The sequence below is a fragment of the Aotus nancymaae genome, unplaced genomic scaffold (assembly GCF_030222135.1).
Source record: "Aotus nancymaae isolate 86718 unplaced genomic scaffold, 86718_ANA_hifiasm-v0.15.2.pri h1tg000040l, whole genome shotgun sequence".
Taxonomy (NCBI): Eukaryota; Metazoa; Chordata; class Mammalia; order Primates; family Aotidae; genus Aotus; species Aotus nancymaae.
Genome location: NW_026988454.1, coordinates 71,407,030 through 71,430,547, shown reverse-complemented (window position 1 = coordinate 71,430,547; position 23,518 = coordinate 71,407,030). Strand labels below are relative to the sequence as shown.

The 23,518-nt window shown below is 37.0% G+C and overlaps 1 long non-coding RNA gene across 3 annotated transcripts in view; it reads right to left on the bottom strand.

Annotated features, from left to right (window-relative positions):
* Nucleotides 1–23,518, bottom strand: part of LOC105711505 (uncharacterized) — a 163,235-nt gene that overhangs the window by 97,184 nt on the left and 42,533 nt on the right. For 2 of the 3 annotated variants that reach the window (XR_010336662.1, XR_010336660.1), the window contains one exon: nt 17,807–17,928. This is a non-coding gene — a long non-coding RNA (uncharacterized LOC105711505). Of the gene's footprint in view, nt 1–9,794; nt 10,415–17,806; nt 17,929–23,518 lie in introns of those variants that run through there. The other variant, XR_010336661.1, reaches the window with a different exon arrangement.

Genomic DNA, 23,518 nt, shown 5'->3' with positions numbered 1-23,518 from the left:
AATTAGGGTTTTGCCACCTGGCATTCAAATTTCAAATCAAGTATTGCGAACTTAGTGGCTCACTATAAATGGACAGCATCATAGCTGTTTATTTACCATCTTAACAGAATACCCAGAAATGACAAGAGATAAAATATCAAGTGCAGTAATTAATGACCGCTTTAAATCTTTTTGAGAAAATACAATTAGTATATACTCAGGTACTTTAAAAAATATCATTATCAGGTAAAATTTCAGCTTGTCAATTGTGATGAAAATTTAGTTAAATGTATCTTAGGGATTCTAAAGGAGTTTATCATGTTATCAAGAAATTATATGGGACTGCAAGCTAATTAGAAATGTAATTAATATAAAGTTATAAAAATGTGCATCCCTGATTTAAATAATCTTAGAAATCAATGAAGCATAGCTAATTGAAAACATTAAACTGTATAATTTGAATAATTTACAGAAAAATTTTTTTTCAAGTACTGCAATGAAGTTCAATCAAGCCCCCTTGAAATTAAGGCATTGTGCGTGCCAGATGCAGTGGCTTACGCCTGTAATTCCAGCACTTTGGGAGGCCAAGGCAGGTGGATCACGAGGTCAAGAGATCGAGACTATCCTGGCCAACTAAAAATACAAAAATTAGCTGGGTGTGATTGGCGCACACCTGTAGTCTCAGATACTCGGAAGGCTGAGGCAGGAGAACCGTCTAAACCGGGGAGGCAGAGGTTGCAGTGAGCTGAGATGGCACCACTGCACTCCAGCCTGCTGACAGAGCAAGACTCTGTCTCAAAAAAAAAACGAAAGAAAGAAATTAAGGCATCATCCATAATATGAACTAGCAATAAATTGCATATCTTTGCTCTTACCCCAATACTATAAGTTAACATAGATACTTACTACTTTCTGCAAAAAATTTTACAGCAGATTAGAGTTAATAGAATAATTATATTGTATATTTTCCCCCAAACAACTGCTATTACCAAGCAAATGTAAGTGGTCACTCAGTGGTTTCTGAGGCTTTCAATACAATGTTTCTTGGGTTTCCCTTACCATTATCTCAAGAACCACACCTCCTATAATGCAGCAAGCAAATTTTCTTGCATTCCTTCTAATGGGAAAAATCAATTTTCCTTGCCTTGATATTTGCATGGAACCTATTAGTAGGCCTTTCTGTCACATCTTCTTTAACACAAATCCTGGCCTGACACATCTGTTTTGAGATCACAACACTGATCTCAAAATCTGTTTCCTCTGGAAACACGTATAATTAAACTATGTTACTCTATAGATATCTCAGTTATTGGAACAAATTGTGAAAGTTAAATAAAAATTATCACCTTATACATTTTCTTAATTCTATTTGCATAAAAGGAAAGCCAACTATTTCAGAAATTGTTGTTTGTAATTCTTTTGTAAACTTTTTAATGAGTGTGGACTTGCTCTCTTAATAATTAAGAACATAAAAAAAGTAAATACATTGTACATGTACAAATATGTTTAAGGTAAATTTTTAGAAAAATAATGCTGTCAAATAAGATTGACTATAAATATGAATTTACATTGAACTTAACATGTTAGGAGTTATGCAAAGGAAAGGTAGGTGATATATGATCTGTTCTTAACAGATTATTAGTGCTATTCATATGAAAGCATTGAACTGAAAAAATAAAGAATGAAATAATTACAGATTTCTATTCTCAGCTACATCCAGTCCAATATCTAAAGCAGTATTCTATAGCAAAGTTGTATAAATAATTAAATCATTACAGCAAGGTCATGTAACTCTTTTCTACCTCCCAAACTCTCTCTCATTCAGAAATTCCCCTTTATTTACTTTGGCATGCATATTCTCACCATAATTTTCAATACTAAATAGCAACAAAGACAGCTTACAAATGCTAGTACACCCCAAAAAAATAATATCTAGAAATAATGGGAGAGGTAGAGTGGAAAATTAAAGAAATATGGACACTGCTAATTGTCTTAGAAACTTCTATTTCATCTGTCTACGTCTGAATTCCTTTTCTGTTCAAGTTAATTCTGTATGCCATGTGACTGAGGGAAAGGTGACCTCTGCTCCTTACCCTAGAAGGGTATTCTGATATATCCAAAGCTCAAAACTCTCATTTCCTCAATCACTGTGTTCTCACAGTTGGGCATTTCACCTAATTCTGGCCAATTACATTCAAAGACTACTCTATGAGGGCCTCTGTCCATATTTTCCCTTATTTTTTTCTCAGAAACACAGCTGAATATGGTACCTGGAATGACTGCATGTTCCCACTACCAGACCTAGCATAGCCACCCTGTGAGAAAGGCAAAATCAAAATGATTGCAGAAATGTGAACTATGCCTTAACATTGTATTTGCCCTGGATTTCTGTTATGCAATATACCATTTTTCTCACTGTTTCAATCCCATTGAAAAAAAGAATCTTGTTTGTTATGTGCAACAGATGGCATTTTAACTGATACAAATTAGTAACCCAATAATTCCAAGTAACTTTGTAGATTACTTTCTTTTCAAAATAATGGCAAGAGTCTTCAGAATATATTCTTGAAGATTAGAACCCTCCAAAGTGTCCTTATTGTTTCTGACTGTTCCCAGATAGGTTTTTCATATGATGGATCAATGCATCACTCTTTCAGCTATAGTTACTGCACAGCCTCTGCTCTAATCTTGTTCTCCGGCTCTGTCTTCTGCTTATCCAATTCTTCTTCCCACTAAGCTATTCGGAGAAGCCTCAACATTGGGGGTGCTCATGAGAAAAATCAATAATATTCATGCAAAGGTGGCCATCACCAAACATTAACAAATGTTTTTAAGTTTATGGCTGCATTGTTGTTTTCTGTACAGAGAAGCAAAAAATACTATCCCTAGTTCTGTGCAACACGTTTTCCTTTTTCCCAATGCAATTTTGACTTTCCCAAAATTACTCTACACATTTCTGCCTTTAATTCCTCCTTCTGAATGGGCTCAAAACAGGCCATGTAGGGAAACAATGCATCTTATCACTGCTATTATTATCTCATCTCTCTCCTTTCCTTAACAGAAAGGAAAAGTTTCAATGAATTCAAGCAGACACTGTGGAGGTACTGGTTTTTTGTGGCTGTCAATAGACCCCAGCCTAACCTGCCTTGTTACAGTCAAAGAAAAGAAAAATAGACTTCACGGGTGTATGTTTTTCCCATTAAAATAGCTATTTACTTTTTCTTGTTTTTTACAGAAACCTCTTGTGCAAGTACTGTAGGCAATTTCCAACCGTTTTTTTAATTTAATTAGATTTTTTAAACACTCAAAATAGGAACACTCCTGGGGATAATTTGAATTTAAGATACATTCTGAGTCAAAATCTGCCCACAAACTTTATGTTTATTGATCTAAAATGGCAATAACAACTGAAATATTATAATTTCACTCAGCATGCTAAGTTACTTTTTATGACCTGTACCAATTATTGTCACAGCATAGCAACTAAATATCAGAATATTTATGGACTAATCCCAGATGAAAACAAATGTTGTCTGGGATGACTAAATGACAAAGACTGCAAAATTACTATTTATGTGGGTATGCAAATAACATAAATGAATGGGCCATATAGGGTGACTTGGGGCAAAATGGAAAGTAAATACCTGGTCTGAGAATACGTGTCCTTCTAACAAGGGCTACCACTTCTCTGTTTCATGGCTGAAAGTAGAAATATATATTATCACACCTTCTAGTTTTTCAAGAAAGCTGGAATTCAAGGTTTCCATGTAAATTCTCTAGGTATTTCAATATTGACTACCTTTTCAATATGTCTCAAAACACTATATAGAAATGCAAATTAAAACCACAGTGGGGCAGGGCATGGTGGCTCATGCCTGTAATCCTAGCACTTTTGGCAGGTGGAGGTGGGTGGATCACCTGTTCAAGATCAGCCTGGCCAACATGGTGAAACCCCATCTCTACTAAAAATACAAAAATTAGCTGGGCATGTTGATGGGCACCTGTGATTACAGCTACTTGGGAGACTGAAGCAGGAGAATTGCTTAAACCCGAGAGGTGGAGGTTGCAGTGAGCTGACATCACACCATTGCACTCCAGCCTGGGCAACAAGAAAGAAACTCCATTTCCAAAAGGTAAAAAATTGGAATCCTCATACATTGCTGGAAAACAAAAAAATGTAAAAGGGTGCAACCACTGTGGAAAACAGTTTGTAGATTCTCCTCAATTGATCTAATAGAATTATCATTGATCTAATAATTTTGCCTGTAGGTACATACTCAGAAGAAATGAAAGCAGAGGCAGAGACTTGAAGAGATATTTGCAGACCAATGTTCAGAACAAAATTATTCACAAAATAACCAAAAGGTAGCAACAACCCAAATATCCATGAACAGATGAATAAACATACAAAATACGACATATACATACAATGGAGTATTATTCAGTATTAAAACAGAAGAAAGTTCTGATATATACCACAATATGTATGAACCTTGTGAAAGCATTATTTGAAGTGAAATAAGCCAAGCACAAAAGAACAAATATTTCATGATTCCACTCATGTGAGGTACCTAGAGCAGTCAAATTCACAGAGACAAAAAGTAGATAGTGGTTACCAGGGTCTGGGGAGAGAGATGGGAAATTATTATTTAATGAGTAAATTTTAATTTGGGATGATGAGAAGGTTCTGGAGTTAGATAGTAATGTGGTTGCACAGCAATATGAACATACTTAATGCCACTGAAGAGTATACTAAAAATTATAATAATGGTAACTTTATGTTGCTAGGTTTATTTTACCATTAAAAATAAACCGTTATATGGACCAATTAAAATACATCTGCAGGATGGATTTAATGTTCTAACCTACCCTGTGTTAGCCAGACAGACTCCATTTTGCTGAGTCAGACAGACTCCATCTTAACCTCTGCCTCACCCCTCCCACCATTTCTCCTTCGAGTGTATATCTGGGTCATGTTCCTGTGCTGGGTCATGTGTACTTAGAACTATAGAAACATATAACCATTGGAACCATATCCTGCTTGACAAGCCCACTCGCTATTGTGAATACCCGCTTGGTAACCAGCAATCATGGGAACTGCTTGTGTATACTCTCCTTAGTTAATCAACAATCATGGGAGCCACCTGCCCCCTAGTTACCAGCCTCCTCCCCTAACTTGCTTGTTCTGCTTCTGTAAAATTCTGCTTCAGCTAGGCTCCCCCCCTCACCTTTCTTAAGCAAGGTATGAAAAGGAATCAATCCACTTCCTTCGGGCTGAGAGATGTGTGAGCTGACTCTTGGTCACTGGCAATAAAGGACTCACAGTCAGATTTCAGAGTGTGGTGCTTTTCTAACAACTTGCTCAGTTATAACATTTGGTGGCCCCAGCTAGATTTATTACCCCACTGGGTGTGGACCAGACTCGATCTGGGCTCCCCCAGGTGGAGGCGAACTATAGGAGAGCTGCCACCTGAGATGTTCCAGGGCCCCACAGGCACCCCTTTCCAGAGGAGACCCCCAGCACGCCCCACCAAATTATTCTTCCGAGTCATCAGTTCTGCTCCACAGAGAAGGTAAGTCAGGCCTGACCGGGTTATTTCTGGAGGCACACCCGAGCAAGGGTCATTCATTAAAGAGTCAATCAGTCAGTCAGTTGCCTGGGACACCAGGATTGACTCCTGTATTCTGATTCCTGACTGATTTGAGAAATTTCTCTGTGTTCTAATTTCTGACTGGTTTGAGAAATTTCTGAGGGAAAGGAAATTTCTCTGGGATCCTGACTGGTTTACAAAAAGTGCCAAAACTGTCATAACCTCTGAGTGTGTGTGTGTGTGTGCATGTGTGAGTACATGGGAACCTTAGAGGCTTGCGTCTAAGGATCCAGTCTGTGGCTCCACGGCGAAAGCTACAGAGTCCAAGTGGGCCGTAACCTGTGGTTCCGTGGTGACCTCATACATCTTAAAGACAGCATCAGGCCATGCCAGATCCTAATCGGGGGTTTATACCAAGCTGTTTATGCCAAGAGGCACCTAAGTCCCCACAAGGGGCACAGACAGGCAGCATCTGAGTGATCGCAATACAAGACCCCCTTTCCCTTGTTTGTCCTTGAAAAACTGCCATAATAATTTATCTTATCTACCCCAATGTCAGTTGTCCTGTTTTGTACCTAACATTTGAGTTTGCATGTCTCATGTCTGTTGTCCTGTTTGTCTCTAACATTTAAATTTGTATGTCCCATCGTCCTTATTGCTCAAGACATTTGGGTGAAAACTTCTTCAAGGTCATCAGTACAGACTTCCTATCTCAGGAAGTAAAATCTCTCATCAGCCATTTGGGCTTGCTGTCTCAGTCCTGCCTTTTCTGTGAAAAACAAATTAGGTGTTGTTATGTGGAGTTCCATATGGAACAACCCCCTCTGGGGTTTTTGACATCATAAGAGTTGCTGGCAATTGGATTGCCATGGTCCAAGCCCCAGTGATTGGTGTGACAGTTTCATAGATCCCTGGTGGATCCAAAACACCCACCCCATTGATCTGAGCCGGACCTCTCCTTTGCCCCAGCCCCCAGCTCCCTCCCCACCAGTCACCTCCTGGCTATGAACCAGAGGCGGCTGCCCCACTTCTTCTTTTTTTTTTTTTTTTCTTTTTATTTTTTATTTATTTATTTATTTATTTTTATTTTTATTTATTTATTTTATTTATTTATTTATTTTTTTTAATTGCATTTTAGGTTTTGGGGTACATGTGAAAAACATGCAAAGTTGTTGCATAGGTGCATTTATGGCAGTGTGATTTGCTGCCTCCCTCCCCCTCACCCATATCTGGCATTTCTCCCCATGCTATCCCTCCCCAACTCCCCCCCACGCTGTCCCCCCCACTCTCCCACAACAGACCCCCATGTATAGTGCTCCCCTCCCTGTGTCCATGTGTTCTCCTTGTTCAACACCCTCCTATGAGTGAGAACACGTGGTGTTTGGTTTTGTGTTCTTGTGTCAGTTTGCTGAGAATGATGGTTTCCAGGTTCATCCATGTCCCTACAAAGGACGTGAACTCCTCCTTTTTAATGGCTGCATAATATTCCATGGTGTATATGTGCCACATTTTTCCTGTCCAGTCTATCATTGATGGGCATTTGGGTTGGTTCCAGGTCTTTGCTATTGTAAACTGTGCTGCAATGAACATTCGTGTGCATGTGTTCTTATAGTAGAACGATTTATAATCCTTTGGATATATGCCCAGTAATGGGATTGCTGGGTCAAAAGAGAGGCACCACCCCCACTTGGCAGCAACTAGTCTATGCTCCCTTTTCTACCTCTGACTTGTACAAATGAAAGGCTCAGAAACCACCTTTCGCAGAGAAACGTCAGGTCCTAACCTCACTGGTTGAGACCATACTCCGGACTCACCAGCCCACCTGGGATGATTGTCAACAGCTTCTCCTGACCCTTTTTACATTGGAGGAAAGGGACCATATTTGAAGGAAGGCCAGAAAGTTTTTCCTTGGTTCAGCCAGTATGCCGGAGGAGGGAGCCCAGGACCTCCTAGAGGACGTTTTTCTTTCTGCTCGGCCTAACTAGGACCCATATACCTCAGGGAGGAGTAGAGCTTTGAATGATTTCCACTGGTCTCTCTTTGCAGGTATTAAAGGAGCCACTCAAAAACCCATGAATCTGTCTAAGAGTTGTCCAGGGGCCCAATGAGTCACCTGGAGTGTTTTTGAAACACCTCCAGGAAGCCTGTGGAATTTACACCCCATTTGATCCAGCAGCTCCTAAAAATAGCCATGCTATTAATTTGGCCTCTGTGGCCCAGGCAGTTCCTGATAATCAGAGAAAGTTACAAAAACTTGAGGGATTCATTGGAATGAATAATTCCCAACTCCTGGAAATAGCTCAAAAGGTTTTTAACAATGGAGACCATGAAAAACAGAAACAGGCTTCTCTGGCAGCTGAAAAGGCAGCTGACAAAGCATCAAAAAGGCAGGCAAAAAAACCATTGTTGCCACAATCCAGGAAGCTAAACAAGACAATCCTAAACAAAAAAGTTACACTGGGGGGAAGCCTGATTCAAAAACTCAAGATTCCTGTGGGAGGAGAAAGAGAACACCCCTATTAAAAAAAAAAAAATCAATGTGCATATTTAAACAAATCCCTCCATCTAGTCTTTTTATTCATTTATTTCACCTGCCTCCTCCAGCTATGTCCTCTACCCCCATCTACTTCTTTCTCCTGACTAATTTCAAAACAGGAGTGTATATGCAAATACTAAAGAATGGTAACTACATTTCTTCAGACTCACCTGTCAGCTAGAGCAGGCATCCCTAACCCCTGGGCCCTGGATCAGTACCTGGCTGCAGACTCCAAGGAACTGGGCCACATAGCAGGAGGCGAGTGGCAGACCAGTGAGCAAAGGTTATCTGCATTTACAGCAGCTTCCCATCACTTACATTACTTCATCTGTATTTACAGGCTCTCCCCCTCACTTGCATTACCACCTGAGTCCTGCCTCTTGTCATATAAGCAGCAGCACTAGTTTTTCCTAGAAGCATGAACCCTATAGTGAACTGCACATATAAGGGATCTAGATTACTTGCTCTTTATGAAAATCTGATGTTTGATAATCTATCACTGTCTTCCATCACCTCCAAATGAGACTGTCTAGTTGCAGGAAAATGAGCTCAGGGCTCCCACTGATTCCACATTATGGTGCATTGTATAATTATGTCATTATATATTACAATGTAATAATAATAAAAATAATGTTCACAATAAATGTAATGCACCGGAATCATCCCCAAATCATCCTTTCCCACCACACCTGGGTTCGTGAAAAAATTTTCTTCCACAAAACCAGTCCTTGGTGGCAAAAAGATTGGGGACTGCTGTGCTAGAGAATCTATTGTACTCCCAATCACCATCATGGGAAAGACATGATGCAGTTACTGAGTCAAATGTTGATGATGTTTCTCAGAGAGGCAGCCAACACTCAGAGCAATGGCTTCACTCCCTGACATAGCACTAGGAACCTATTTTAGCTGATGGAAGGAGAAGCCACTATTGGACAGCTTCTACACTAGAATAACTTGATTAATTAAAGTGTTATTCACATAATACAATCACATGTATATTAAAGAGAAAACACAGCCTGCAAATTGTGATTAGAAAAGCCCCCCGACAATCATAGTAATATACACAGTAACTATGTTCCTAGTGTAAACACTTTAAAAAATCACTTAAACTGCCTTCTTTAATATAGAAATGATTAAATTTGAAAAATATATATACACAAGATAACTTAAAATTAAAATACAAAAAAAGAAACCCAAATGTAGTTTTATGTAAAAGGCTTCATAAAACCTCATTTTAACCTCATTTTAAGTGGATTAAATGTAAAATTATTTTTTTCTATAAAGTATAGGTAAAATGAGTGCACAGATTTTAATGTAATAATTAGGTAAGCAGAAAAATGTTTCTAAAAATGAGTCAGGATAAACAAAGATAGAAATTTTGAACTACCAAATTGTTTCAATAGATAATAAATCCTAGTCCACCAGCAAAAGAGAAAAACAAATAACGACAACAACAACAAAAATAAGAAGGCAACATTAGAGAAAATACGATAATTAAGTGGAAAAAACTAAGTCAAGGATAACATTACTGTCTCTATTAAAAAAGAAATAGGATTTGGATTTTAAAACACCACGATACAATGACGTCTCTTTAGAAACATATATCTAAAAATATAATAATCTTAAAAACAGACAAAAGCTGGTTAGAGAAATGCAAACTAAAAGAAAAGCTGAGTGGCAAGGGGTTTGTGAGCCAGCAAGTCCAGGGTCTGGCCACTGGGCACAGCCAGCTGCATCAGCTGGGCTGGATGAGCAGCTCCAGGAGCAGACATAGGCACTGGCTGTGTGGGAGGCTGTAGCTGAACCAGGCATACCACAAGCAGCTTCTGCTGCTGGCACTGGGAAACATGGTGGCGCCTGAAAGCCTTGAGATGCTAGGAACCGCAGAGGCCCCAAGAGGGTGCTTCAGCTTGTCACAGCCCAGGCTTAGGAGCCCTTAAGTCTGGGCCCCCAGTAGGGCTGCAGCTCTTCTCTTCTTATAGCCCACAGTGTGGCGAGAGGGGGTTGGGGAGTATGTTGCAGCCCATTTGTGTTACAGCACTTTCAACTCCACCACCCTAGGCTGCCCCAGCTCCGCCACTGCTTCCTGTCATGTGGGGCAGTGGCTGCCCAGCCCAGATAGCAGGAGGCCTATAGTGTTACAGCATCTCTGGCTAGGGGAATCCCAAGGTCTGGACCCCCAAGAGGGTCACTACTCTTTACTCCCGCAGTCCAGGAGTGTGTCACCATCTGCAGCTTGATGAGCTGGCCAGGAACGTAGTTACGGCTCCTTTTGCTCTGGCTGTTTGGTGGGTCCTGAGTTCTTGTCCTGCATCCCGGAAAAATGAGGTTACATGGACAACTAGGGGTGAACAAGGCAGAGAGGAGCTTTACTGAGTGACAGAACAGCTCTCAAGAGACCTGTTCTTGAGCTAAGTGGGTAGCTCCTTTCCATCAGCAGGTCATGGCAGGTCATTCCGAAGAGTGTTTGAGTCCCGGGGTTTAGTGGAAGTGCGTGCCCATGATTGGTCCATGGGCGGTCATGGGTGTGCCTGAATAAAGCACCATCCCATTGGCCGAAAGGCATCAATGAATTTCTCACTCTGGGTCCTGGACTTCACGTGGAATTGGCAGCCCCAGGCTTCAGGCCATCCCTGGCTTGAAGGTGGGGTTTCACTGGGGACCCACCCCTTCCCGCCTAGGAGCCTATCTGCCTCCTGTCACCATTAACATGAGGTTCCTGACACTCAAGGTCTCTGTGCTGTAGGGCACCTGTAGGTCTGTGCTAAGCTGACTTCAGCTGCCCTGACCTTCAGCTCCCCAACTTTCTTCCCACTCTTGTTGGCACCCAAAATCTGGAGGGAGCGAAGGCACGAGGGGGCCAGCCTGTCAGTGCTGCCCTGAGCATGCACATACCTGGCTGGGTTGCTGCAGTGCCTGGGCTCAGGCACAATTTTGCTCTGCACCAGATAGAGTGCCAGGGAGCAGGGAGAGGTGGGAAGCAGGAGCAGGCACTTCTGAGCCTGTGGAGGAAGTGGACTTCTTGGGATCCCGGAGTGCAGAGATGCCCAGGAGTGCAGGCTCCTGCCCCACCAACTCAGTAGCGCTTGGTGCTCCAGCTGGGATCACCTATTGCCAGCCCCCACTGGCCCTGTGGAGTGCACAGCACTGGCTGTGCCTCCCCTGCTACAGCTGGTGTCCCCACAGTGGCCGCCAATGCCACCAACGAGACCAGGGGAATAAAACACTTAGGGCACATAGCACCTACTCCTAGAATTACATTTTCCACAAACCCAGCTGCTGAAGCTGCCTGTTGTAATTGAAACCAGTTTTATTTAAAAGCTACTGAAACAATCTGTTGTGACTCTTTTTTTTTTTTTTTTTTTTGAAGGTGGAGTCGGTCTAGTGGACGGAGTTTCACTCTTGTTGCACAGGCTGGAGTGCAATGGCAGAATCTAAGCCCACTGCAACCTTCCCCTTCCCGATTCAATCGATTCTCCTGCCTCAGCCTCCTAAGTAGCTAGAATTACAGGCGCCCACCACCACACCTGGTTGGTTTTTGTATTTTTACACCATGTTGGCCAGGCTGGTCTTGAACTCCTGACCTCAGATGATCTATCTGCCTCGGCCTCCCAAAGTGCAGGGATTACAGGCATGAGCCACCGCGTCCAGCCTGCTGTAATTCTTAAGACTAGTTTTACACACTGTTATCACTCATCAATAGAAGCTTGCCAGCTCCTCAAAACTTAACTGGTGCCAATTAACTTTCAAGACAATATGCAATACTTCTTTTTTCTGTAATCCCGCTAACCTTCTCTTTGTTCTTCAGACATGCTAAAGACCACCCAATCTATGTGTACTCCCCAAATTACAATTCTTGCTTCCCAGACAAAACATTTTAAATTTAAAAATTTGTCTCAGCAGGGTGCAGTGACTCAATCCTCTAATCTCAGCACTTTGGGAGACTGAGGTAGGAGGAACACCTGAGGTCAGGAGTTCGAGACCAGCCTGGCCAACATGGTGAAACCCCATCTCTACTAATAATACAAAATTAGCTGAATATGGTGGCCCACACCTGTAATCCTAGCTCCTAGGGAGGATGAGGCAGGAGAATCGCTTGAACCCAGGAGGTGGAGGTTGCAGAGAGCCGAGATCGCACCATTGCACTCCATCCTGAGGGACAAGAGCGAAACTCTGACTCAAAAAAAAAAATTTATATTTTATTTGACTTAAACATACTTGGTGTCAGAAGTACAGTTCCAAAGCTGAGTCACCTCAGGAGAAATCACTGTGAAGAACTATAGAATGCATTACCTATATTTGGCCCCTTGATCCCTTCCTGTTTTCCTGAGTTGTCTTTTTTCCCACTAGTGAATCTCTCTTGGACCAGACTTCCCATTTTTTTTTGAGTTCTGTTCCCATTTTTGGGGGGGGATTTGGTTAGGGAGGTGTCTAACCTTTCATGTTTAAGAGAGGTATTTTCCTCCTTGGTTGACAGGTCTCCTGATGGGGATGACTCTTTTCCTTGTGGCATATCTCGGCTTCAGGTATGCCTGAAGGGATTTTTCCCTTTGGGTTGGGGTGTCAGTGAAAGGACTTTTTTTTACTTGGGTTGAAGAAAGTAGCTTATTATCCTTCTTAGTATGTACTTTGTTTTCCATCCATGTTTGTGTTTATTTAATTTTTGCATATTCAGCACTTGCATTCAATTGGCTTTTGTTTATTTGAAATTAAACTAAATCACTTTGATAAATTTATTTATAATTGGACTTTCAAAATGCAAACACATGCCAAAATATTTTCTGTGACTCCAGTTGGTAACATGTTCATTCAAACAGTCTGACGTTCTTAAAACTATGCTAAAAGGCCATGGCTAAAAACTCATACACTCCAAATAAAACTAACATCTCAATTGATACACTGAGACTTTTTAAAAAAAAAAAAAGAAAAGAAAAAACAAACCAACAAGATTCAGGACTCAAAATTTACCTTGCTACTAAATACTGTCTCAAAGCTAGGTGAGATAGTATTGTCTTCCTCTTTGGAGATTTCCTCTTCCTCTTCCTACAGTTCCTTCTCTTTATCCTTCTTAAGCTAAATTCTCTGTTTCCAAAATTCTTAAGCTATTTTGGCATAGACTATTTAAGTAAAAACAATTGAAAACCAGCAGATATAAAAAAATTATTTGACATTTATGCTGTTTCTTAAAAGCAAAAGAAAATATTTCCATGAGAAAGATACCCTCCCAAAGAAATGGCATCATTCTTATCTTCAAGGACAAAGATATGAGACTAAGAAAATACTATGTAGACCTTGTTAGAGTATCTCTTATCTTCTTGGCATGCAGTCACATTTTCTAAGTTAACTATTCTTTGTCCAATTGGTAATTCAAATTGCTGTGCCCTAAATTTGGTTCACAGCCTTTATAAAATTACCTAGTTTTAAAAATCTTAAAGGTAAACCTCATCTCATTTTGTCAGAAAAATAATTTGGATCCTACTGTCTTTTATAAACCAATGAGTTTATATGTTTTCGTATCTCATAACTAAAAGTCTAAAGTAAAAGCTATAAGATCTTCACTTATGTGTATGTGTATGTGTTTAATATATTTATCCACATGAACATGTATTATGTCGGATGTTGTGACTACATGATAAAATCTGGCATAGTCAGCCAGAAATCTTTTAAGGAATATATTTAGATAAATAAGTGCTCATGTCAAATGTATAGTAATTAATTCAAATGTGTTTTTTTATTTTTTTTGCTTATATACGTTAAATACATCTTTGATAAATTAACTGGTTTTAAGATTGCTGATAAAATTAGAAACGTTTTTATAGTAGTGAATGTATATTTTTACCTGTCTTTACTGGTCAAACCATTTTGTATTTGCCTCTGCTAGATGTTTTAAGGTCATGAAGTTATAAACTCAGACTAAAAGAAAATGGTCTTTGTTTATGCAGTTCTTTGATAAAAACAATTAATTTGATATTGCTGATTTAATAAAAAGAGTTGTATTTTCTGAGTTACTGACAATATACCTATGCATTTAACTTTAAAATTTTTACTTAGGTAAACACTTGATATTAATAGGTTGTAACATTTGTTTATAAAAGAGTAACTTAAAATAATGATTAGCTCTGTGTAAATACTCAATTTTCATAAGTAATCTAGGTGTAATTGTTAGAAAGCTAAATAAAATGGGTAATTATAAATGAAATAAATGTTTATTAAGCTTTTATGTAATTTAAAATCTTAAAATTATGTTAAATTAACAAATAGAACTTAATTAAATGTATTGGTCATGTCAAACAAGATAAAAATATATTTAGCTCTACTAATCAAAATATACATTTAAGAAAAAATAATTTTTTATGAGAAATAATCTTATGTAGTAAATTTTTGTCCTAAGATAAAATTAATAATTAAAAAGATTTTTTTTTAATGAATGACTTGTGGATTAAGAAAATACAAAAGGTCTAAACAAGTCAAAGAAGATTTGTAAAGGATGGGCATTATAAAAGAAGCTTTATGTGTGCTTCAATAAGCTGAAATTAAAAAGAAATTATTTATGTGTTTTGTTAAATATTAAACATTGGTGGCAAGGATGCACGGTTACAGGACCAGGGCCTAGTCTTATATACTAAAAGCAAGGTTTTCTTGAAATATTGATCTGCTCTTAATAAACTTGCCAACAGGTTTTGATTTTTTATTTTAAAATCTATTTCTTCAGTGCCACATTCTAATCTACAGACAGTTTCTATTTCTACCACATTTCTTGTTGAGATGTATTTAATTTTTCTAGTTTCAAATTTAAAATGCCTTTTAAAAAATGATAATTTCATTTCTTCAGGTAAAGTTTTCCTTTTGAAATTTCTCAGATTTATAGCTCAGAAGTTCAACTTTTGCTGTATCTCAGTGCACGTGATTTGCAGGTTATAAATAATCACAGGCATACACAACACAATGGCATTCTATTCTTTCTCCCCTTAAACGCTATTTTTTTTTCTTTGGCTGGGGTGAAAACTCTCTCTTTCAACCTTTTTTTTCTCAACTTTTGTAACTTATTTTTCCATTTCTAACTCTTGTCTTAGTGGCCTGATGCTGAAAGGCTTATTTCAAAGATCTAGAAAAGCAATTCTTTCCTCCAGTATAATTAGATTCTATACACTTGGTTGTTCTTTATGTGTCAAAATTGTTCCATGTAACCAGAAAACATCCCATGCTGTTATTAGAGCTGTGTATTTCCCTGCTCAAGATACTCGTTTTCTTGTTTACATTCCTCTATAATACAGTGCACTCTCATAATCTTAGACACATTCTTCCTGTGTCTAGTATAATTCAAGTACCTTTATCAACAGTTTTGACTTTCAGGTTACCTAAATTAGCTTCCTGTAAACAGAAACAATAACTGCATAAGGCTTTTCTTTACTTTCTAGTAACTGGCCTAAACAAAAATATTATATTTTATCAAGGTAATTCCTGAATTGTCTTTCTTGGGTTTTGGATTACTTAAGACAATTTAGCTTTTGAAGGATTAAGATTGTAATCCATGTACATTTCTGCACTGCTTTTTTTTTTTTTTTTTTTTTTTTTTGAGGCGAAGTTTCGCTCGTTACCCAGGCTGGAGTGCAATGGCGCGATCACGGCTCACCGCAACCTCCGCCTCCTGGGTTCAGGCAATTCTCCTGCCTCAGCCTCCTGAGTAGCTGGGATTACAGGCACGCGCCACCATGCCCAGCTAATTTTTTGTATTAGTAGAGACGGGGTTTCACCATGTTGACCAGAACGGTCTCGATCTCTTGACCTCGTGATCCACCCGTCTCGGCCTCCCAAAGTGCTGGGATTACAGGCTTGAGCCACCGCGCCCGGCCTCTGCACTGCTTTTAAAGTCTTCAGATTATTACTCTAGTTAAATGAATATTATGTAATATTACAGTGACTTGTGACTCTGTTTTGACCAAACATTTTGATCCTTTCGATATTTTTGACTAATTGTTCCAAAATCAAATTCTGAAATTCATATATTTTTATTCAACTTGAAACTATTATAACATCTGTTTAAATTTTACTGTGGCCTAAAAATATTAATTTTTAGTTATGCTACATTAAAATATTCTACACATCTTTTGAGTCTTCCTAATAAAATTTAAAGTTATTTTTAAAGATCATAAAATGTTAATTGGGAACTCTGTCCAAACTTGATACTAATACTCTTCTTTGGTTGCAAAGAGCAAAAATAAATGATAACTATTTTAACTAAAACAAGAGGTTTCATAGGAAAAAATAGTTTTCAAGTTGAATAAATGTATATGGAAGTATAAATGTTAGGGTTAATAAAAGATATGAGTTATATAGTTTTCTTCAAACATTTCATAAAATAAATTTAAATGAAATAAAATACCCCATTTCTCCACTCATGTTAACAAAGATTTAAAATATGATGATACAAATGTAAACAAATGTGCAAGAGAGGAAATACTCTGAAATACATTATAACCAGGAGAAATCTTTCAGAAGAAATTGAGCAACTCCTACACAGAACGTCTAAAAGTATGTATTATTTTGATCTATTACTTCGGTCATAAGAAATCTATCCTTATAATATAACCCAAAGCATGAGAACATTCTATACAAAAAATGCATTCCTCCCAAACAATGTAGAAGTCAAGAAACAGGAGAATAATTACACAGTATTTTTTCTAAACTGCGTTCCATTGTATGCTAATATACATTGTTTGAATAAAGTGTTCTATGCCCAAGAATATTTAAAAGATTCTTTAACACAAGAGTCTTTAAGCCTTCTTGGGATATTTTATACTCACATAAAGTAGAAGTACCCAAGAGGGACGTTTATTAAAAAATTTTACCCATAGGCCATTAAAATATGGTTATATCTGAAGAACAACTAATTCTGTGGAAATTGCTTGTAATTCATTTTATGATGGAAAAAGAAATGATGAGGTCTTGGAAGACAATACTAAAGTTATGTGAAAGATAGAACAGGAATGTTGTTTTAGTGGCAAGATAATTTGGATTTCACACAAAGATTCGATGAATTGTCATGAAAATGACTCAATATTTCTTTAGATTCAAGGATAGAATTCAACACAATTTAGTGCCCTCCCAGAGAGAAAACACAAGATATTTCACATTTACATAGATGCAGAGACCCATGTGTTCTGGAAGTGAATGTGAATACACTGGTTCTCAAATTGCTCATATATCCAGACTATTTGTCATTTGTTGTACTGCAGTTATGACATAGGGTTATTTGTTTTTGTTTTTGTTTCAATTATAAACACACTTTGTCTCAGACTGGGGAGAAGGTAAGTAACTGGAGTAAAGAATTTACCAAACTGTAAAGGTTCTTTCTTCATCCACACTTTAGGACAACTGTAGGAGAAAGGCTGAGGTATCATAAAACAAAATCAAAGATATTTCTTTTTGAGGTGATGAAAAAGTTGTAAAATTGTCTGTGGTGATGGTTATATATATGAACATAAAATCCTTTGGATTATACACTTGAAATTGTATAATGTGTGAATTACATCTCAGTAAAGCTTGGGCCATGCGCAGTAGCTCACATCTGTAATCTCAGCACTTTGGGAGGCCAAGGTGGGCTGATAACTAGGTCAGAAGTTCAAGACCAGCCTGACCAACATGGTGAAACCCCACCTCTACTAAAATACAAAATTCAGCCATGTGTGGTGGTACATACCTGTAATCCCAGATACTCAGGAAGCCGAGGCAGGAGAATCACTTGAACTCGGGAGGCAGAAGTTGCAGTGAGCCAAGATCATGCCACTGTACTCCAGCCTGGGTGACAGAGCAAGACTCCATCTAAAAATAAATCAAATAAATTTTTAAAAAAATTATATATATATATCATGACAAGAGAACTAAATCTTAGGAATCAGTCATGGAACTCTGTAAACGGAATCTTGGCCTTGGGAAAAAAGTCACTGCTGCACTAAAAGTACTAATTTTACTCATGAAAAGCTATCTTTAAAATCAACTGCTGACAAGATGTCTGCTCTAAATCAACACTAGTTTTTTTCTCATTTGTTGGTCTTTCATTTGAAGCCAAAGAACATTACTGTGGATACACATGGGCTATGTTTATATAAAATGTTTTGTATTTAAATTCTACTCAAATAACTTTATCATATTAAAATATGATATACTTTTAAAATACTTTAATAGGGACTTTTTAACTGTCATAACTGATCTATACCACATGCTCCTCAGACAATTTTTCTCTGGTATATCTAAAAGGCTCCAAACTGTTTCATGTTCTGAGGTATTTTACTGCATACATAACCTTTCTAAGAAATTCACAGCATATTTGGAATAATCTGCTTCAACTAAGATAGGTTCCTATTATGTTTTTATTATTCTTCTGTTTTATTAAATATATCCTGAATCTTTTATCTGTGAATTTATAATCTTATCAGTCAGCAATTACATTCTTCTATTAGAAGGAATCCAACTTCTTATCTTAGGAAAATTGCATTCTGAAATGAAGAAAATATATTTCATGATTTAAAAATATGAATCATAGTCCACATGAAACTCCCGAGTTTTCAAACTCACTTAGAAAGAGCTGGCAGAAAATATGCTGAACTAAGATAAGTATTTTAGTAAGGAAATGATTTCACTTATTTAAATCTGTCATTAAATATCCTAAGTTTTGTGAAATAACTGCATAAAACCACAGATTTCATAGTAATTAAATAAGTCCATCTTTGACTCTTTGTCAAAGATCAAAATCAGTCTTTAATTATTAATAACTTGGCTCCCAAATTTAGCTGTACTTTACAACTTTTGGCCATCAAATCAATCACAGGATGAAACCAATAAAAGGGTCCATTTTTAAAAGATTTTATGATATAACTGTTTTTGGTTAAACAGATACATTCTGAATCTTTATTAAAATAAGAAAATTGAGTAATTACTTATAGTCTGACTTAGAATTTAACAATTCATAGATATGTGTTTTGCCTATAGCAAAATTATTTTACAATCAGAAGGATATCCAGTGTCCTTGGGATTATGGTTCTCACTAAAGAAAGATTGGGGCCTCTAGAATGCTAAAAAAGTCACAGTAGGTTGATTTCATGGTTCTCTAGATGATTGTTTGGGTAAATCCAACCTGATCACCATAAGACTTTGAATATTCTTCATCCAGACCATCCAGGATTCACCCTTTCTGTGTCTGCATTCTTAGGTGATCTGTAGCCCTACTCAATTTCATTCACACCTAGAAGAAATTCATTCTTTCAGCAACAGCATATCAAGACCACTTAAAAGATACAAAACACAGTAGCAGTAAACACAGCAGACAGTATAAAACAGATCTTATATTCTAAGGTGTGGGAGCATGGTAGACAGACAACTAACAAACTAACACATAAACAACAGTCTGTCAGGTGGTGTGAAGAAATCTTGAGAAAGTAGGGGTAACAGAGAATTTATGTTCAAGTCAGGAGGATTACTTCAGAGAGGATATAGTATCTCTGAATGAAGTGAAAGTTTAAGTTAGCAAAGAACTAGGTAGGGAATACCATTTCAGGCAAGACAAGAAATAGCAAAAGCCTTGAGGTGGCATTTTTCAGTAACAAGAACTCCAGTAAAACCAAAAAATCGTGATCCAAGCAGAGAAAGTTTAGGGAACATGATGTGTTTTGGGCTAATCGTGACCCCTCAAAATTCATTTGTTGAAGTCCTAACTCCTAGTCTCTCCGAATATGACTGTTTTGGCAATAGGATTTTTTAAAGTAATTAAGTTAAAATGAGGTCATTAGAGTGGGCCATAATACAATACGACTGGTGTCCTCATAGGAGGAGATTTGGGCACAAAAAGGTACAGGAAAAAGACAGAAATCTACAAGCCAAGGAGAGGCTTTAGAAAAAATAACCCTGCTGACATTTTGATCTCATACTTCTGGACTCTAGACCTGTGGTAAGGTTATGTTGCTTAAGCTACTCTGTCTGCAGTAATTTTTTATGGTAACCCTAGCAAACTAATGCAAGGTGGAGGAGGTAGTTAAGAGTTAGATCAAGTGGGGTCTTGGGTTAGTATTTGGCTTTAATTTTGAGATACATGGGAAATTATTGGATAGTATTCAGGAGGAAATGAGATTATTGAATTTCTTTTCAAAGACATCCCAACAGTTGGGTAGAACATTTCATGGAAGAGAATATATTCTAATAACAGCCTTCAGACCACAACTAACGTGAATACTGCCTCCATCTCAAAGGCACATGATCAATCTCTAGAGTTACCTTTGACACCTGTGAGAGCCCAAAATAGTAACAACCTTGGAAATGATAGAAGGAATAAAGGAGAGAGAAGTATTTTTATATGCAAAAAGACATAAAAATTAAAAAAAAAGAATCCAAATTTTGAAATTATAACCATATTCTATCACATTGTGATTTTAGGATAATTAACAGAATCTGGATAGTTTTATTAAAAGAGAGGCTGGAGAATATTGATTGATATGAAAGATTTTTACTGAAAATTAATTTTATTTGGAGTTTAATGTTTAATTTCTATTTTATAATGTAAAGTATTATACTATTATGATACTATAATAATGTATCAGTCTGCAAAAAGAATTCAACATTGATGAAAATCAAGTGTATTCTCACAAATAGTTTTTCAAAATGTGATAATAAGCCTTCAAAAAATCTTTCCATTCCTTATTACATTTTTATTTGGACCTAAAAAGTCTCTTCACTAAGATACAAAAATTGGGGTCTACATTAGAATATTTTAATTTTTAGTTTATATTGAAATCAGCACATTAGAACTCTAATAACTTCAAATGATTTTCATCAGTATAAAGGAATGGTCATAGATACACAATGCACAGATTTACATATGGATTTGAATCTGATATCAATCCATTCAAATCAGCAAAGCATAAAAATAGCCGAAAAGAAAATGCTGCTGTGACTAAATGTAAGGTTCTTAAAATGACAGTAGAAAAAACATAAACAATAGTACTTAAACATTATTTTATTTAAACGTATCAAATACCATTTTCATGAAAATAAAAATAAATACAATTTGTTTACAAGTATATTTACTAGCCATAAAGAAATGCAAAATATAATTCAGTGTTATTTAATATGAGCATTCTCACAGGCACATTTCTCGAATACATTCCTGAAAATGGCATTACTATATAAAAGAAAAAAAGTTGCAGTAGACAAGATCAGCAGACAGAAGTCAATTTTATTCCGATATTATTGTCAGCAATAAAGGAGAGAGCACAGAGCAATTCTCGATACCCAGATCCAGCTCCATACCAAGAAAAGATCTGGAGAGTTTTTAAGCTCTGGGGTGACCTAGCAAAAAAGTTCTGGAAGACATTAATGGGGTAGTTGATAAATGAAATGTGTTGAGTACATTGAGTTATTCTTGAGTTTACAAATGGTTTTCTCTGGGCTTAGGCCATCTGTGTTTGCTAATGTGTGTCCACAGAAGATAGGTTTCTCCCTCCCACAGATACTGAGAGATAGAAGCACTCTCTTCCTAGATGATTACATTTCAAAGGGCTGACTCCCAGGCCCTCTGGAAAGACACTCTTAGGTTGTAAAATTGCAAGAGGCTGAGGATATTTACATACGTTTAAAACTGGCAGAGAAAAAATATATAGTTGAAAATGTTCTTGTCAATGCTTTAACAAAAGAGGAGATGGAGGCCTATAGTTAAAGAAACCTGTCTAAAGTTTAGTCAAGCTGAGAGGAACATTAAGCCAGTTTAGGTAAACTGTAAGGTGGGTTACATTAAGCATTTTAGTTAAATTTATTTTTTTTAATAATTGTAGTTTTAGGTTTTAGTATGTCATTTTCTTAAAATTAGATATATCCCATAATTTTACACACTCCTCAATTCTTATATAGAGCAACATGCAGAAGGAAATATTTTTAGTTAGGGAGAGTATGGGCTTCAGAGATCACCCTGATTCAAATCTGCCACATAATAGCTGTGTGACCTTCAGTAGACGGTAACCTTCTTCTGTCTTGTAAAATAAAAACAAAGATAGCCATCTTACACAACCTTTGGCTAAATCTAACAAGATATTATTGTAAAACATCTAATACAGTGATTAGCACAAATAAGATGGCTGTCAAATATCATTTCCCTCCTTCTAATGCCCATAAAGGTATTGGAATAAAGCTTCGATTTAAAAAAAATAATGATGTTCTGTTAGGAGAAGAAGTCTTATTCTCTACCATTTTTTCCCTTCAAACACATATAATATAACTCATATGACTGAATGTTTAAAACAAGGTTGTTGACGTTGCCAGTTTGGGAATTTCATGCCTTAGTGCACCAGTGGCTTCTGTGACCTTAATTGTACCTCTGGGCCAGCACTCGTTCATTTCTGAAATAAATACAACACAGGAAAACATTTCTATCTCACAAGGGTGTTTTTCGCATTACTGAAAAAGGTATTTTTAAGGTACACGAGATGAAAGCACTGTTGTTATTAAATATGTGATGAATTGTTAGTAATTCATACTCTGTGATGATGTAAGAGTCAGTAGCTTCAGGAGACAAACACTCTCAAGAGTCTTGGGCAGAAGAAACTGTATAATGGCAATTGAATTAGCTGCTAAATTGGAAAAAATCATTGAGAAAATCCAGTATCCCTATGGAAACAAAAGAAGCTATTACATCTCAGTAGAATAGTTATAACACTGGAAGAGAAGTTTAAATGATCTCATTTCTTGCCCATATCTGTAAGAGTCAAGTGGTTCACTGGGACATACCCAAGACATTTTCTTTTATAGAGCAATATACTTAAAAAAAATTTTAGGTATTTAATTTAATATTTGCAGGATCTTGTTCATATTAATAAATTAATACATACTAATTAATTTTTGTCACATACATATTAATATATTGCTCACCTGTTTGATCAGTAAATGTTTTAAAATTTGCAAAAGTTAAAATGAATATTGAACAAAACCTTCTTCCCAAAGTTTACAAGGTTTTTTTATAAGTTGTAAAATTTCAGCCTGAGAAGAGATAAACTTTTTATATAAGATGAAACAAGTTTTGATAGGAAAATTCATGTTTTAAATAAGACCAATACCTACTGGTGAGGAAATGAAGTTTATAATATTGTAGGAAGTTATAGTTAAAATACTGAATTCATTAATTATAAATAATCCTTAAAAGTTCCACATGAAAACTCTGAAACTTGAAATCATAGCTATAAATTGCCTCTTTCTAAACTGTCCTAGTGGATCATGACTAGCAGCACTGAATAGCAGAAATTCCTTTTTTCATTGGTCAGAGAGTTTTTAAATCACCAGGTTCTCTGTAAAATATTAGAAACATAAAGACAGGTTAGGTGTGATTTTACTTCTTGATAAGGGGCCTACAGTCTAGATGAGAAAAAAACCCGTA